Source organism: Stylophora pistillata, chromosome 9 (assembly GCF_964205215.1).
Source record: "Stylophora pistillata chromosome 9, jaStyPist1.2, whole genome shotgun sequence".
Classification (NCBI taxonomy): Eukaryota; Metazoa; Cnidaria; class Anthozoa; order Scleractinia; family Pocilloporidae; genus Stylophora; species Stylophora pistillata.
The window spans coordinates 6,810,492-6,827,569 of NC_142527.1; the positions used below are offsets into that span (position 1 = coordinate 6,810,492).

Below are 17,078 nucleotides of genomic sequence, written 5' to 3' on the forward strand. Positions count from 1 at the left end.
GAGCTTTTGTGAAGCAATTGAGACATACAGCTTCATAGCGACATCTAAACGAAAGCTTGTCAAGGTTGCTGGATGATTTGACAAAGCTAGAGAATGCACGTTACGTGTGTGGTACTGTGGAAGACTTAATGAAGGTGGGAATGTATTTTCGCTTAGTTACAAAAACTGACAAGTTGGCTTGAATTAATTTTCGCGCAACTCACTTCCTGTTGTTTTGCAAGACATGAAATGCAGTGCAGTATCACTTCAATCACAATCGACAATCGTTGTACAATGCGCCGTGTATTAAGGTAAGCTGCGCGAGAAGTCCTCTTTCCCAGCAATCAAGATATAATTACTCACTAATACCAATGTAAGGAGATTATTGTGTTCATTACATTCACAATTTAAAGCCTTGGATAAGTTTATGAATATTACACTTGGTCAGTGGTGTATTTGTCGCGCCAGGCTTACAAGTGATCGTTTTTCGACATGTTTAAAACAGTTAAGCGAGCTGTACCAATGATTATAAAACATACCGCTCCAACTAAATGAAAGCTGGTCCAGTTTAAAGTATGACATGACAAAGTGAAACTTAAGTCGGACACGTTACATCCGATCAATAATACATGTATTTCCTTTTCAATCCAATCGACAATCCTTGCAGAGCTTGTGATGTGTTTCGGTAAACCTCTGAAGAAATCTTCTTTCCAAGAGTCAAAATACTTCTTACCAATACTTTTTTTTTCATAACGAAGTCATTTTTTTATAGGAAAACTCGCAATGTAAGCGATGGATACGTTAGATATCAGATATGATCTAGGAGCATCACGACAAAACTCATCAAGTAATACCTTCAATTCCTTCCCTACTTACCAGTTCTCGACAATAGCAATTCTCATCCAAGCACTATCAATGCATTCATCTTCGCTAAATTCATTGTACTTGGCCTATGTTTTGGATGAGAATGTTTGAGACGCCACGAGAGCGAAAGTTACGCTTAAACGATCAATTAATGTATGGACGCAATTTTCGGTCTTACACAAGGTGACTAGAAATCAGCGGAAGTTTGGTGAGAGATCCCGCATAAAGTAAGCTGTAAAAATAGATTAATAAAAAGCTGATTTCAAACAAGAACAAGCATATGGAATAGAGAAATTAAGAATGAGAAAAACTATACAAACTCTTACTGTCAGCTTCTCTTTTAGCTTTAGATAATAAAAGGAGACGCAAAGTGTAAAGCAGGGGTTTATCGTGTTGAATATTTTTGGAAAGTTCTTGAAAGCTTTGCCGGCGGAATTGAGGTGGTCAGGGTCAGCCACTGTCTACGAAAATAAACGCTACAGTTAACGGAAAAATTCAAGATTTTTTTTCCTTCATCCATCTTCTTGTGTCTATTCTTTAGTTAGGGGCTTATGTCCATATGGTCTGTGGCCTTTTGGATAGCTCGGTTTCGGATGCGTTTTGAACCAAAGTGATAGTCACCTGGACAACACTACTGGATAATTCTAGATCTGTTATTCCGTAGTTTGCATGTATTTACTTAATCGTGTATTATATATGAATTAGATAAACGAGGTCACAACACATAATTTATTTTATTGATGTGTTTATCTCTTTATTCATTTTAAGTAGTTTTATCGAACACTTCGCATGGATCCTACACTATTTAAAATGACATCAAAGCTATATTGAATATTCCTAGTTTAGCAACTGTATAGGAATGATATCCGATATTTCAATTTCCCGTATTCTTGAAACCGAAGTACGACAGACTGTATTTTCATTTTTCAATGGCAACTGATTCAAGCCTAAAATAGCCGGCATATCCAAGTCGTAATCATTCAATAGTCCAAAGTTATTACGGCACGACAGTCAGACAGTCAATCGGATTGAACATTATTTAGACACTAGATATGTGTCTTTGAACATGACCGAGTACAAGATTGACACAGATGTTGAGATACCACATCCACTGAGAGAAGAGATCATAAATTATTTGCGAAATGTTCTAAGCGATGGTGCGAGCAGAAGGGATTGCTCAGATGAGCCAAAAGGATACTTTACATTCCATTTACCTTGAGCGTAATTCCAGAGACGGATTGCATAAATCACTTTTAAACAACCCAATGTCGACGTAAATTGTTGTTTTTCTTCATATTACATATTATCAATATTTGGTTTACCGTTTACGGAGTAGCGCTAACCGTATTGAGAATAATACACTTAAGCATTAACGTAATTAGGAACGAGTATTTGATTCACATAATCAGTCTCGCTGTCTTCTTCGACTTCTTCTGTTGATTTCACAAGGGAAGTGTACGTTCGGGAACCATCGTCTTCAGAAGTCTGCAAAATATTTACTTGTATTTTAAATACGAAACGTTTAAGGCAACAGTTCACCGTCAAGACGCATCCGAGTGGGAAGATGACTGTAGGAAAAAAAGGAAAAATCACGTTTTTGTTTTGCATATTCTTTAGTCATTTTTAATAAGATTCATACTGGATAGTTCTAGTTTCTTTGTTTGTGTATTTTTGTGTATAATTGACTCTGAACACAGGGCGTTTTACAGATACACCTTCCCGTTGAACAAAGATTCATTTCGGTTTCTTCTATTCCCTTTTCTATTTCTCGCCGCAAAGCAAGGCTGGACACCTGCATTCAAAGCATTCAGCGTCAAACTCTCTTGAAAGTCATGTCGATTCCTGTAGGACTGTAGGATGACAGAAAACACATAAAGAAGAGGAAAATAGGAAAAAAGATTCAGGTCATGGGCTCAAATCCTGTACAGACCTTAGACCTTTCAGGCCTTATTTTCACTACTTCAAGTAGACGTGCTCATTAATTACTGCGAAGATCGCTTTATATTCATTTCTTTAGCCGCAGTTCACATGTATGACTTTCATTTATTCACAGTCATACGTGTGATTCATGGCATCTGCAGGAAAATGGGGGATAAACTGACTGCCAACAGGAAGACATTTAAACCCAAGTTCAAACAACTGAAAACGAGCAGTACACCAGGCTATTCATTAAACTAAGCCTAATAAATATTATGATATCTACTCAAATTGATTGAAAACCCATTCTCCATTATGAAATCTTTTCTCTGACGTTACATTTATAGGAGGAATCGCAATTTCTGCATCGATGGGCTTGTCTTTCAATGCATAAAAATATTCTGTATAAGGACCCTTCCTTGGGGCGTATACAGGCAGTATACGCAGTTGTATACGGTAGATATAGGGATGTGTAATGTCCGTATAATGATCAGTACACGTCAGGGTATACTAAGACAATACCCGGACCGTATACACAAGTGATGTAATTCCTTATATCTCAGTATTCATGCCATTCTAGATCATGAATACTGTGTGTGACATGCGATATACTGGTATGTATACTCGGGAGATATATGGGTTCAGTCTTATACTTCATGTTCAATTCCTTATAGCTAAGGGTACAAAGCAGTATATGTACATATCGGACACTACTTTAAGACGAATTAATTCTGGAAATATCTACGAACTGATATATTTGTTTGGACTCATTGCATCCCGAGCAGGGCATCGACGTAATGATATCGAAATGGACTGAAAACCAGAGATATTCATAGAACTTTGGAACCTACAGAGGAGCATAGAGTGTTACATTATAAATGGCACAAGGAGTTTACTGCTTAGACGTTAAATGACGAAAAGAAACAAGTTCTCATGAGTGAAACTATTTTGTTTGTATTCAACGGCACCATGTATGTGGGTCTTACCGGGAACTTCAGCAAAGAAACACAGGAAAAACAGAAATGAAACCTCAGTCAGAATAACAGCATGTCAATTAAAAATCATTGCTATAAGCAACGCTGTTTTATAACAGCACAATCTAGTCTTTACATCATACCGAGCTTAGTTTCCCAACTCTTTCACATAATGATAGGATTAACAAAAAAAAAAAAAAAAGAAAACGAAACTTGAACGCAGTTTTCGAACAATTTGCAGCAAGCTACTCTATATCTATCTCCTCTTCTGAGCTGCCTTCCTCATGTCTGTCTTCTTCAGCAGTCTTCCTGTTTATCTTGTCCAGTATTATTGTCTCTGTTGACGATACAAAAAAATGTGGTTAATTCGTTGAAACATGAACAGTTTCATCGAAAGCGTTATTAGCTAGGATGCAGAACAAATCCTCCTCTAGGTTTTGGTCATTTCATGCATCAGTCATATGAATAACTTCCCCCTTAACCCCAAAATTTAATTATAGAATAGAGGTCATGTTTACCAAGTAACCATTTTTTGTTTTGTTTTTTTGTCTTGTTTTTGCTTCTTCTATTGACGGAGGCAACGCAAACTGCCTTTTTACAGTATATTTGGCTTAGTTTGGCGGTGCCGCCAGGACAAAAGGGTCGGCACCTTTTAAACCCCTCCACAGAAATTTCTCACCTGACTAACGAAGCCGAATGTTCTAAATTGGAATTTTAACGGTTTAAAAGTTTAATTAACTGTAGATGTTGTAATTTTGGTATATTTGCGCTCTAAGTGTCACTCGAGTGCTTTGAAATGAGATCGTCTGTCATTTGCTTTGAATGGCGACGTCAATGTATATATGTTAAGTGGCAAACGTTTTCTTAAGACTTATCGCAACGGATGATACTAATTGCTAAATTGTGCGCATCCTAACGAACCCTGATCGCCATACATATAGGTACCAAATAAAAAAAAGAAACATACTTACTTGAACGACGAGCGATAATTTGGTTCTCTTTCTCTTTATTCCACGGCCACCACCATTGGGCTGACTGATCAGCTTCCTGCACATGATCGCTCCTAGATAACGATTTCACTTCGCTGTCAAGAACATTGACTTTGTCAGTCAGCTCTTCGTTCCGCTCGTTTGAGCTCTGCACTGACTCTAGAAGTTTTTCTATTGTTGTTTGGCAAGCTGAAAGACTAGCAATTATCTGCTGCATCGTCTCTCGACTTTCTCGTGAGGACAATAGCGTGAGATCGGAGCTAGAACGATTGGCAGAAGTTGACGAAGATTGATAAAATCTGTAGCTACAACCCCAGACAAAACTGTTCAGACATTTCAATGCAATTTTTACTTTTCTGCCATGGAACAATCGTTTCCAAAAGGAACGAACTTGGCCCCCTCCCCATCCCTGGTACAATGTTGTTGGAGCGTAACAGCTCAAGCATGCATTTCTTCTGTTACCGCAAACAACATTGCAATAGGGGAAGGGGGGAAACAATCTTTGAATTTGCGACGGTAAGCATTTTTGTCAGGGTGAGTGAAAAAAATAGGTATCTTTGTAATGTGTACGTATGATGGACGATCCTCGCAGTAGATAGCGCTATTTGAGCAATAGCGAAATTCAGACCTGAAAAAAATCAGGCCTGTACGGGACTCGAACCACTGACCTCTGCGATACTAGTGCAGCGCTCTAACCAATTGAGCTAACAAGCCAACTGAGAGCAGGCCGTTAAGTTGATTTTCATATGATTTTCATATATTTATTCTATCTCATTTATCACTTTCACGGGTTCATTACGAATCAACTTAACGGCCTGCTCTCAGTTGGCTTGTTAGTTCAATTGGTTAGAGCGCTGCACTAGTATCGCAGAGGTCAGTGGTTCGAGTCCCGTACAGGCCTGATTTTTTTCAGGTCTGAATTTCGCTATTGCTCAAATAGCGCTATCTACTGCGAGGATCGTCCATCATACGTATCAAATACCGCAGTTCAAAATATATGATTTTCATATATTTATTCTATCTCATTTATCACTTTCACGGGTTCATTACGAATCAACTTAACGGCCTGCTCTCAGTTGGCTTGTTAGCTCAATTGGTTAGAGCGCTGCACTAGTATCGCAGAGGTCAGTGGTTCGAGTCCCGTACAGGCCTGATTTTTTTCAGGTCTGAATTTCGCTATTGCTCAAATAGCGCTATCTACTGCGAGGATCGTCCATCATACGTATCAAATACCGCAGTTCAAAATATATGATTTTCATATATTTATTCTATCTCATTTGTAATGTGTCTCAACAGGTTTTAATTTGTCCGAGGTTGGCTAGAGGTGTTTTTCTACCCTTTCATGTCAATTAAAATGAGTCATTGTCAATTTTTTAGGTGAAATGCATGAAACGTATTGTTATTGAATACTAATCATCTGTGTGGAATGATTAAAAACATCTTTTAGCTGAAGAATGAGGTTATGTCTATTGCATTACACGAGGTGTGCAATATGTTTTTCTCTTTCACGTTACCATTGGTGCATTTTAAAACAACTTGTTCGCCCCTTAACGCTTTACTTCCTAGAGAAACGACATTTTCTCGTAATCACCGATGTAAATGGAACTCTTACGATCTTACGATAGCGACGAAACATCTTCATAAGACTGTGGATCATTTCAGGAAGTGTTAAGTGAGAAAGAAGTCAGAAGCGTTTCAGTTGATAACGTACAGTCAGCCTAATTTGGACCTATTTCCCACGCGAGAAGAACTTGCCTCCGCGGTAGTAAAGTCATGTGCGAAATGCAACGCAAAATTTTTACATTGGTTGTAGCTGTGAAAGCCACAAAAAATCCGGAAAACACTACCATTTATCTGTGAAGCTTGATCGCAATCAACGCTGGCTGTTGTCGAAGACAAGGCGTAATGGCGGACGAACGTGTTCATATGGCGCTCTTCTATCTCGTACTTTTATCTCTGTCGTATCCCCGACCTGAAAGGAAGTCTCTCTTAAAATACTCAGGTAACAGCGCTATCATTGACATGAGTACTTTTTCCAGACTGGATTTCGCCAGATCGAGTCGCTTTTTAGCAAGATTCCCAACCGCAATTTATGCAAAGCCGAAGGCAAAGAGGTACTCAAGACAGAGAGTCGTTTACTATCGTAATGCTACGGCTACAATGCAGTTTGAGTTGCTCAAACTGTCGGGCGATATTCCTAGTAACCCTGGACCGGTCAAAGGATCCAATTATACAAGATCTCTATGTGCTGGATGTAGAAAAGCTCTGAAGAAAAATCAAAATGGCGTCCCTTGTAGTGGTTGTACCGACGCCTATGACAGGAAATGCACTGGCATGAATTTCAGGGAGTTGCGATCCTATTCTATGGCGCAGCTTTCAACATGGTACTGTATTAGATGCTCTCTACCTCTGCTTAATGATAGTTTCTTTGAAAACTCAACTCTCGGAGAAAAGCAAGATGAGGTAGAGTCGGGGTCAGTGAACGAAACCTGGACAAACTTTGATCAAATTGCCAGGAATAATGTTTCAAACTTTAAACTGGGACACATTAATGCTAACAGCATCGGCGGTTTCAAATTTCATGAGATCAAATCTTGGCTTCTTTCAAGTAAATTCGACATTCTGATTATATCTGAGAGCAAAATTGACGCGACTTTTCCGTCGACATGTTTCATGTTGATGGTTTTCGATTGTGTCGTTGCGACAGAAAGGAAAGTGGCAGTGGTTTATTAGTGTATGTTAGGAGCGACATCTGCTTTATCCAAGTGAAACAATTAAAAGGGCTCCCTTCTGAAAAGTGGTCAGATTTTAAAACCGAATCTATCGTTCTCAGGGTTAACCTTGGGAAAACTTGGATCACTGTTTGTGGAATTTACCTTCCTCCGTCAACTCCTAAATCACAATGATGTCATGAGCTATCATTGCTATTCAAGGCAACATCAAATGCACTGTCGAGTACAATATTGTTTGCGGGAGATTTTAATGCTGACATTTCAGAACCGGACAGACCGCCAAAAGACGGTCAATCTCTTCTAGACTTGTTAGATATTTTTAACCTGCATTGCTTAATTAATGAACCAACTCGAAGGGCCAGGACATCTCAAACTACTCTCGATTTAATTCTAACTAACAACAAGAGAAATATACGTATGATGCACGATCCTCGCAGTAGAGAGCAAGAACTTCATATATTCATTGTAAGAGAAATATATTTGCATCTGCGTAGTGGATACACACATCAGCGATCATTCGTTGGTTTACACAATACTACGATCATTGGCACTAAGGGCTCGTTCACGCAAGATTTGCTTTCGTAGTTTCAAGAACTTTAGCTAGGAAAACTTTGTGCGTGACATGCAATCTGTGCCTTTCCACATCATTGACGCTTTTGATGAACTTGATGATAAGGTTGATGCATTTGAACAATTGTTTCTAGATGTCATAAATAAGCATGCCCCCAATAAGCGGAAAATGGTACGCGGCAATCAGGTGCCATATATGACGGAACAATGAAGGAAAGCCATTAGGCACCGCCACAAATCGTGGAAAATAGTCACGCGCAATCGTACGGATGCAAATTACGAGGCGTACAAAATTCAACGTAACACCTGTACTTCTCTCAGGCGAAAAGCAATAAAACAGTACTTTGTTAAGAAATCACCAGAGCCTGGTAACCCACGCGAGTTCTGGTCTACTTTCCGCCCTTTTTTACATACGAAAGCAAGAAGAGCCAATGATATTATCTTAAAGGAAAAGGACAGAATTATTACTGACAAAAAGGTAATTGCCGAATTATTTAACGAATTTATTGTACAAGAGACTGTTTTTCACTCATTTTCCAGCTTATATGAGAGGTATGTTTTCACTTCGGTCCTCTTCTTATAATTTTAGCGGCAATTACATACTGTCACTTAGAAAACCTAGAACAACTAGTTATGGCCTTAATTTATTTTCATACTTCTCAGCTAAGCTATGGAATACACTGCCTGACAATATCCGAATGAGTGCATTTAAAGACTCTAGAAAGATAATCCAAGGCCGTATCTTTGTATATAAAAGCAGAACTTTGTATGCCAAAGAGCTATATCTAATTGCAGACAGTACTGTTTCGGCCTTCTGGGCCACATCAGTAATGCACTGATGAGGCCCGGAAGGCCGAAACGGTACTGTCTGCAGTTATATATATATATATATATATATATATATTCATTTATACATTTATATATATATATTCATATATATTCATATATACATTTATATATATATATATATATAAATGTAAAAATGTAAAAAACCTTATCCTTGAATCGGAGAGTGCTCTACAATCATATGGAGCTTAATAAACGATTATTTAGGAAAATAGAAATTAAAACTTGGTACTACAGATCTGTTTCGAAAGGGTTAAAAGTCCTCTCTCATCAGGTGGATAAGACACTAGTTGACTAACGATCCTTTTAAGTAGGTGATTTGAGCAGCCTTATCAAATATTTAGTTGAGTACCGGCACGCACTCGCAAGTTCGTTCCTTTTGTTTAGGGTGCCCGCCCCTGTTCTGTATATGATAAAGAATTTTTCAGCTATGCAAAGATTGCATCTCTTTGTGGTATTTGAGTACGGCCTGGCGCGAGCTATTATTTTCCAGGTCACGGAAAACTCCGTTTCAGCATCCTTTGGGGACCAGATATATTTGCTCAACTCTGTTGCTTTCCTTTTGTTCTCATGTCTAAATGAAGCTGTATGATTTCTAAATCTTGTTTTAAATTGGTCAGAGGTTCTTTTCAGACTAATGAGCAACCAGGCACTTTTAAATGCGCTCGTGCACGATGCAAAACGTGTCCTTTCATTCACAACACTGATAAAATATCGGGACCTAAACGATCCATTAAGATCACCGATCACTTCACGTGCACCTCCGCTAATGTAATCTATTGCATAACTTGCACTTATTGCAAAAAGATATACATCGGCGAAACAGGCAGAAGACTAGGTGACCGATTCCGAGAACACCTTCGAGACGTGGAAAGGAATGACAAGGACACATCGAAACCAGTCGCTAGAAATTTTAATTTACCCAATCATTCTAAGCAACATATGGCAATCTGCGGTCTTTCCTTGCACTTAGGTGGCACGGAAAGCCGTAAAAATCTTGAACAAAAGCTCATCTTTCAAACCGGCAGTCTAAATCCCACAGGGATCAATGAACGCTTTTCATTCCACTAATTTATTCATGTTTTTCTCGTTGCCATGCACCCACCAATAACGTAGCTCCATTTTCTGCCTTTAAAAGCACACACAACCCACAATTCCTCTATTCGCTCCGACGAAGGGCTAACGCTCGAAACGTCAGCTTTTGTAATCATTACGGTGGCCAATTTACCATTTCAACTTTGTTGATATATCCAAATTATTTTGTTTTAAATTGGTTCGCAGTGAGGCCGACGTACGTTTGGGTTCCCAAGGGACTTTCAACTGTGGCCTGGTAGACCACATTTTGAATTAGGTAATTGCCACGTAACGGGCCTTACTGATGATCATGTACGTTTTTTATCTTGTTTTCCGTGTCTTTAAGATTGGTGGGAGTTTTTAAAACAGTCTATTAAAGAAGAAACGATCTCCTTCTCCCGTAAATAGCGAAGACAATTGCAAAGAGACCAGGTGATTTTGACGCATAAATTGATCCGTCTTCGTCAACGTTTAGTTGACGGAGACAATTCCGTTATCCCTTTAATTTCTGACAACGAATGTCGTTTGAAAGCCCTTCGAACTAAAAAAGTCGAAGGAATCATTATTCGAAGTAGAACAGAACGGCTAGAGGAAGGCGAACGCCCCAGTCGATACTTTTTAATTTACAAAGAATTAAAGCTCAACGATCCCACATCTCTTCGGTTTATGATTCTACCGGTATCGAAGTCTCTTCCCTAGAGGAGATTGAAAAAGCTCCTATCGATTTCTACACTCAGCTCTTTTCCGAAGAAGCGATAGATGCTGCTCCTCAAGAAGATCTTTTATCTTCTCTATCACGGAAATTAACTTTTGATCAGGTGTCATCTTATGAAGGCAAGATCACGCTTGACGAACTTACTCTCGCTATGAAAAATATGAATAGGAATAAATCGCCTAGCCCTGATGGCCTTTCGGTTAAATTATACGCTAGGTTTTGGGATCGTTTAGCTCCACATTTATGTCGAGTCTTAAATGCATGCTACCGAACTGGGGAGATGTGTGATTCCATGAAGATGAGCAACACACGCGTTATTTTTAAGGAAGGAGATCGTAAGAATCTGAAAAATTGGTGTCCGATTCCCTCTCAAACGTTGATTAGGAGTTATGCCCAAAAGTTCTCTCTCTTCGACTCTCTAAAGTTCTGGAATATATCGTTCCCCCTGATCAAACTTTCTCTGTGCCTGGACGAAAAATTACTTAAAACTTACATTTACTAAGAGATATCTTAGATTACATCGACCGCAAGAATGAAACCGGCATTTTGCTCAGTTTAGATTAAGAGAAAGTCTTCGATTGCGTTAATCGCACCTTTCTGCAAAGCCTCTTACCCCGTTTTGGTTTTGGCCCGTCTTTTTTTTTTTTTTGGATTAACACCTTATATAATGGTGCCAATATGCGTGTGATTGTTAATGAATGGCTAACCGATGCGATTCCTTTGTCCGGTGGGGTAAGAGAGGGGGATTCCGTCTCCCCTGCTCTATGTCTTGTGCGTTGAAACTCTCGCATGCAAAATCCGAAATAATCCTGAGATCAAAGGCTTTCTCTTTCCGGGCGTACATGGTCTTTGCTATAAAGTTGGAAATTATGCCGACGATACGACCTGTACAGTGAAATCTTATCGCTCTCTGCAAGTTCTCTTCAACATGATTAATATTTACGAGCGTGGCTTCGGGGCACGCCTTAATCTCACGAAAACAAAGGCCATGTGGTTGGGGGCGTGGCGTACGCGCTACGACCAACCACTCGGCCTCAAATGGATGACAAAAATTAAAATCCTAGGTGTTGTTTTCGGCCGCGATACTGAATTAGATAACTGGCAGCCAAAACTAGAGAAATTAGAAAAGCATCTAAATTTATGGAAATCCCGCTCTCTTTCTCTTGTCGACCGATCACTCATCGTTAACACCCTGGGAATTAGCGAGCTCCTATCGCTCTCTACATTTTTGTGTGTCCCGAAATCGGTCATTTCTAAGGTGAACGCTTTAATCTCGCCATTTGTGGGGTTGTTGAATTGAAACGGTTAGCCGAGCGTCCTGCCCCCAATCTCTTAGCTGTGGCGGTCTCGGCATTTTCTTAATGAGCAGTGGTAGACTAACAGAGTCAAATGCCTTACTCATGTCAGAGGATAATACTCCTACAACTTTTCTACTATCTAGATCCAGCTTCCATTTCTCAACTAGTCTCAGTAATGTGGTTTCACATCCATTGTTCTTTCGATAGGCTGTCAGGCTATTGCTAAGTTTAGGATCCATATACTCTGTAAACTGCTTTCCCAATAGTTTCTCAAACAGCTTATCGAGGGTGGGTAAAACTGTAATTGGTCGATAATTCTTAACTTCTTCTCTGTTGTTACTCTTGAAGACAGGTACCCATACCCTTATCTTCCAGTCAGATAACCATTTCCCTTGTTCAATGCTAGTATTGAGAATCCTGATTAGTGAAGGAGCCAATTCCTCAGCTAATAATTTTAAAATTCTGGGTTGCCAACATTCATATCCAATTGCTTTACGAGTATTAAGATTTTCAAGAGCATCCTTCACTTCATTATGATTTACAGGTCTGAAACAAAAGGAATCATTTGATTCTGCCATATGTGAAGAAATGAGATGTAGACTGCTATACTCAATAAAATGCCCCTCCGTTAAATCATCTACCTGTTCACCTCCTATTCCTTTGGCTATGGATGAGAAATACTCAGAAAGATACTCTGCCACCACTAGCCTATCTTTTTCCAATGTACCATTAATAGACAAATGTATTTCTCTCTTTCTGTTCTCCTCTTTGTCCTTTCTATCCAAGAATGGTTTGAAGGTTGAAAAAAATTCTTAGGATTATTCTTCAGATCGTGTGATACTTCCTCCCAGTATTGCTTTATGGCTATTCGCCTTTGTCGTGTAACCTCATTCCTCCATTTCCTCTTGAGCTCCAAGTTTTCTGGTATTCAGTTTTGGTTGAACCTTTTGGCAAACTTACGTTTAGTCCTTATAGCAGATTTCCATGCTGGGGTCATATAGGAAACATCTTTTGCCCTGACTTTCAATTTCTTCACTGGCAAATACTCTGACAAAATAGTTCTCAGAAGTTTTATCCAATAATCATAACAATCCTCAACACAGTCAAATATTTCTCCCACATGCCAAGGTGCTATACTAAGGGTCTCTTTCAGTTTATCTGTGTCAAGGTTCTTAAAATCGGAGAAAGTAATCACTTTGCTTTGATGGTACTTGATCCTTTCAGTCAGAATTCCATACACCATACGATTGTTAGCTTCGACCAAGAGAAGGCTTTCGATCGCGTAAATCACCAGTTTTTACAACGTGTGCTACGTCGCTTTAATTTCGGGCCCGACTTTTGTCGTTGGGTACAGGTTATCTACACGGATATTACCTCCCGGGTGATTAACAACGGCTGATTTTCCTCGTCGTTTCCTCTCCAGCAAGGGGTACGACAAGGTTGCCTCCTCTCCCCTCTGTTGTACTGCCTCATAGTGGAAACGCTTGGGCAAGCGATCCGTCGCGATCCTCTAATTGAGGGCACCCCTATCCCAGGCTCCTCTAACAAAATCTGTAAGGTGTCTCAGTACGCTGATGACATGAAATTAATCCTCGCTAATGATTTTTCCATAATCCACGATTTCAGCCTAATCCAGACCTTAGAGCGTGGCTCTGGGTCCCGCCTTAACCCAAAGAATACCGAGGGTTTATGGATTGGATACCGGGCCTGAAGAACTACAGGCCCCGTTAACATCACTTGGGTTGCCGATAAACTTGAAATCCTCGGCATCTTCTTTGGTAATACTAACCTTGACTGTGCTAAATGGGCGGATCGGGTTAAAAAATTCGAGAACCGCCTTAATCACTGGCGCTCTCGGACCCTCTCTCTAAAAGACAAGGCCATGATTATTAAAATGTCGGAATGGGTTTACACCCGAATTACCAAAGCGATTTGGAAAGTTTTATGGAACGGAAAAACAGAACTCGTCAAACGAGACCTCTGTCGTATGATGCACGATCCTCGCAGTAGAGAGCACTATGTGTGCAATAGCGAAAATCAGACCTGAAAAAAATTAGGCCTGTACGGGATTCGAACCACTAACCTCTGCGATACTAGTGCAGCGCTCTATTAATTGAGCTAACAAGCCAACTGGGAGCAGGCCGTTAAGTTGATTCGTAATAAACCTGTGATGATAAATCAGATACGATGAATATAGGAAGTTCATATATTTTGAACTGCCGTTAGAGATACGTATGATTCACGATCCTCGCAGTAGAGAGCGTTATTTGTGCAATAGCAAAAATCAGACCTGAAAAAAAAAAAAGAAAGAAAAAATCAGGCCTGTATGTTTTTTTTACTTTTCCAGGTCTGATTTTTGCTATTGCACAAATAGCGCTCTCTATTGCGAGTATCGTGCTTCATACGTATCTTTAACCGCAGTTCAAAATTTATGAACCTCAAATATTCATCGTATCTGAGGCCTCTGTCCTTTACCATAGCAATAGGGAGGTTTATCTGTGATAGATCCCCTGGAAAAGTCCCGCGCCCTTAAACTCCGGTGGCTTCCCCGGTGGGCGACGAGACTTACGAGGCCAAATGCGTCTATTTTGCACGATATTGGATTGGCTTTTTCCTGAGCCACGGAATTAAAAGTTGGGCGTTTCTCCGGTCCAACGGCGTTCTCAAGTATTTGGGGGATGCACAACCCCCCATTTACCGGGCTTCTCTCACTCTGGTCGACCGGCTGGGGTGTTTTTTTACTCTCTCCTGGACCTCAGTGTGAAGACCTTTTATTCCAGGCTAACCCATTCCCCCCCAGCGGCTCCCTTGCGTCGGGCAGTGGGGAAAACCGCTTGGCCACTCAATTTAACTGGGCGCATCTGGAAAGAAATCTGTGGTGCTGATCTGAGCACCAATTGGGAGAGCGAAATTAGGTGGCGGATCGCTCACGGCGTGGTTAAAACCAGGGATTACCTCAAGTCCTGTCGAGGCCTCGGCGTGAGTGGTCATTGCGCGGGCTGTGGAGAACGCGAAACCATCACCTACGCGTTTTGCTCATGTCGCCTGGTGTCCTCTGCGTGGAGCTGGGCGTCGAAATTGCTCACTCAACTCTATGATAATTCCCCTCCTTTATCGGAAAAAAATTATTTTATTTCGCCGGGAACTACCCCGCTGCTCCCACTTTGAACCCCTCGCCCTGATGGGGTTTTCTTAATTGAAGTACTCCACAGGGCACCCAGCCCCTTGACACACTCTGATAAATCTTGTATACCTGTGATTTGTAATCACTCCCGCAAGCCTTACAGCACAGCGGTTTTTCGCTTTTCAAGTTTCGTTATTCATAGCCTCCCCTGATTTTTTGTGATTCTAATCACCATAGCTAAATCATTTAATCATCTTCATTCAAATTAACAATCTCTGTATATAACAACACCTTGTAAATAAAATTTGATCTAACAAAAAAAAGTACTGTCTGCAGTTAGTTATATATATATATATATATATATATATATATATATATATATAACTGCAGACAGTACTGTTTCGGCCTTCTGGGCCTCATCAGTGCAGTGCTAATGCTAAGATGGAGGAGAACCAATATGGTCACCCCAAACGATCCAACCTTTGTGGTATCGTCTAAGCCATGCCAGAGTGCTCAAACTAGAGTGCACTAGCGAGCATGCGCAATTGCAGAGCAATGACTCATCCTAGTTAGAGTGCTCAATTTGGACATGAAAGCAAAGCTTTGTATGTCAAAGAGCTATATCTAACTGCAGACAGTACTGTTTCGGCCTTCTGGGCCTATATATATATATACAAATAAAGACGACAGAATTGAAAGATCAGTACTCCTCAAGAAAAATGTGATGGAAGAAACAGTCTCCTTGACAATTGTCTGTTAAAAGGACAGAACAACTGACATTGTGACGAGCTAGAAATTTGTGGGGCACATTATCTACCATGCTTTCCCAAGAATTTATCCATAAAGCTTCATTAAGTGTCTGGGATTGCGACGATGTACATGAAACATACAGCTTCAAAGCGGCAACCTAATGATCGTTGGTCCAGTTCAAGTATGATTTAGCAAAGTCCAACCTGAATCAAATGGGAACACAAACACGTATTTTCATAATGGAAGCTCCTACTTCCTTTTCAATTCAAACGACAATCCTTCCATGGCTTGTGACGTGTTTCGGTAAACCCCGTTAAATTTCTTCTTTCCAGTAGTCAAATATATATCTTTCTCATAATTTTATGTAAGCAAGTCATTTTGTTGGTAAAAAGTTGCAATTTGAAGCGTTAAACACGTAAGATCTCAAATTTGATCTATGAGCATCACGACAATAGTAAAAGAACAAAACTCCTGAAGTGAAGGATTATCTTGAATTCCTTTTACACTTACCGGTTCTCGATATCAACAATTCAATTTCAATTCCTAATTTCATCGTCTTGGGCTTATGTTTTGGATGGGAATGTTCTAGGAAAGGCCAAAATTGCAAAAGTGAAAGTTACGCTTTACGACGCTCACTTGAGGGGTGACTAGGAATCAGCGGAAGTTCACGCTTTAAGGAAACAGTAAAAAAAGATGACTACAAGCTGATTTCAACCAATAATAAGCATATAGAATAGAGAAATGTAGCATGAGATAAAAACAAACAAACAAACAGACTTCCTCTCCGCTTCTATTTAAGTTTTAAATTATTAAATAAGAGCCTGAGTCTCTATTATTATGGTCTGCGGCCTTTTGGATAGCTTGGTAGGCATAAATAGATTGTGCTCGCCCACGAACTGGACAGCAGCTACCCTTACGGGCGCTTACACCCAGCGGTTATTCGCTCCAACAATAGAGCATCCTGTCTGCCATCTTGGTATTTACTGCAGCGCGAGGCATCACAATTAGAAGCTGAGATGTCTGACAAGGAAAATTAAAATAATACAGATATCGACCCTTTTGAGGTTACCATAGCCACTGGGGCAACTCTTAGTAGTCCTGTGAGAGCTTCAATTCCTAGAAAACGTAAAACTCACGTCAACGAAGGCAAATTCAAACAAGGAGGAAGCGATAGCTCAACCTCGCCCTCAGGGAAAGGAAACACAATATGCCCTTGAAATCGCGTGAAAGACTATCTAAAACGACA

The 17,078-nt window shown here is 40.1% G+C and overlaps 1 pseudogene; it reads right to left on the reverse strand.

The window, feature by feature from the left end:
• Positions 1 to 11,927: 11,927 nt before the first annotated feature.
• LOC148722979 (uncharacterized) lies at positions 11,928 to 13,201 on the reverse strand (annotated as a pseudogene).
• Between the last annotated feature and the right edge of the window lie 3,877 nt (positions 13,202 to 17,078).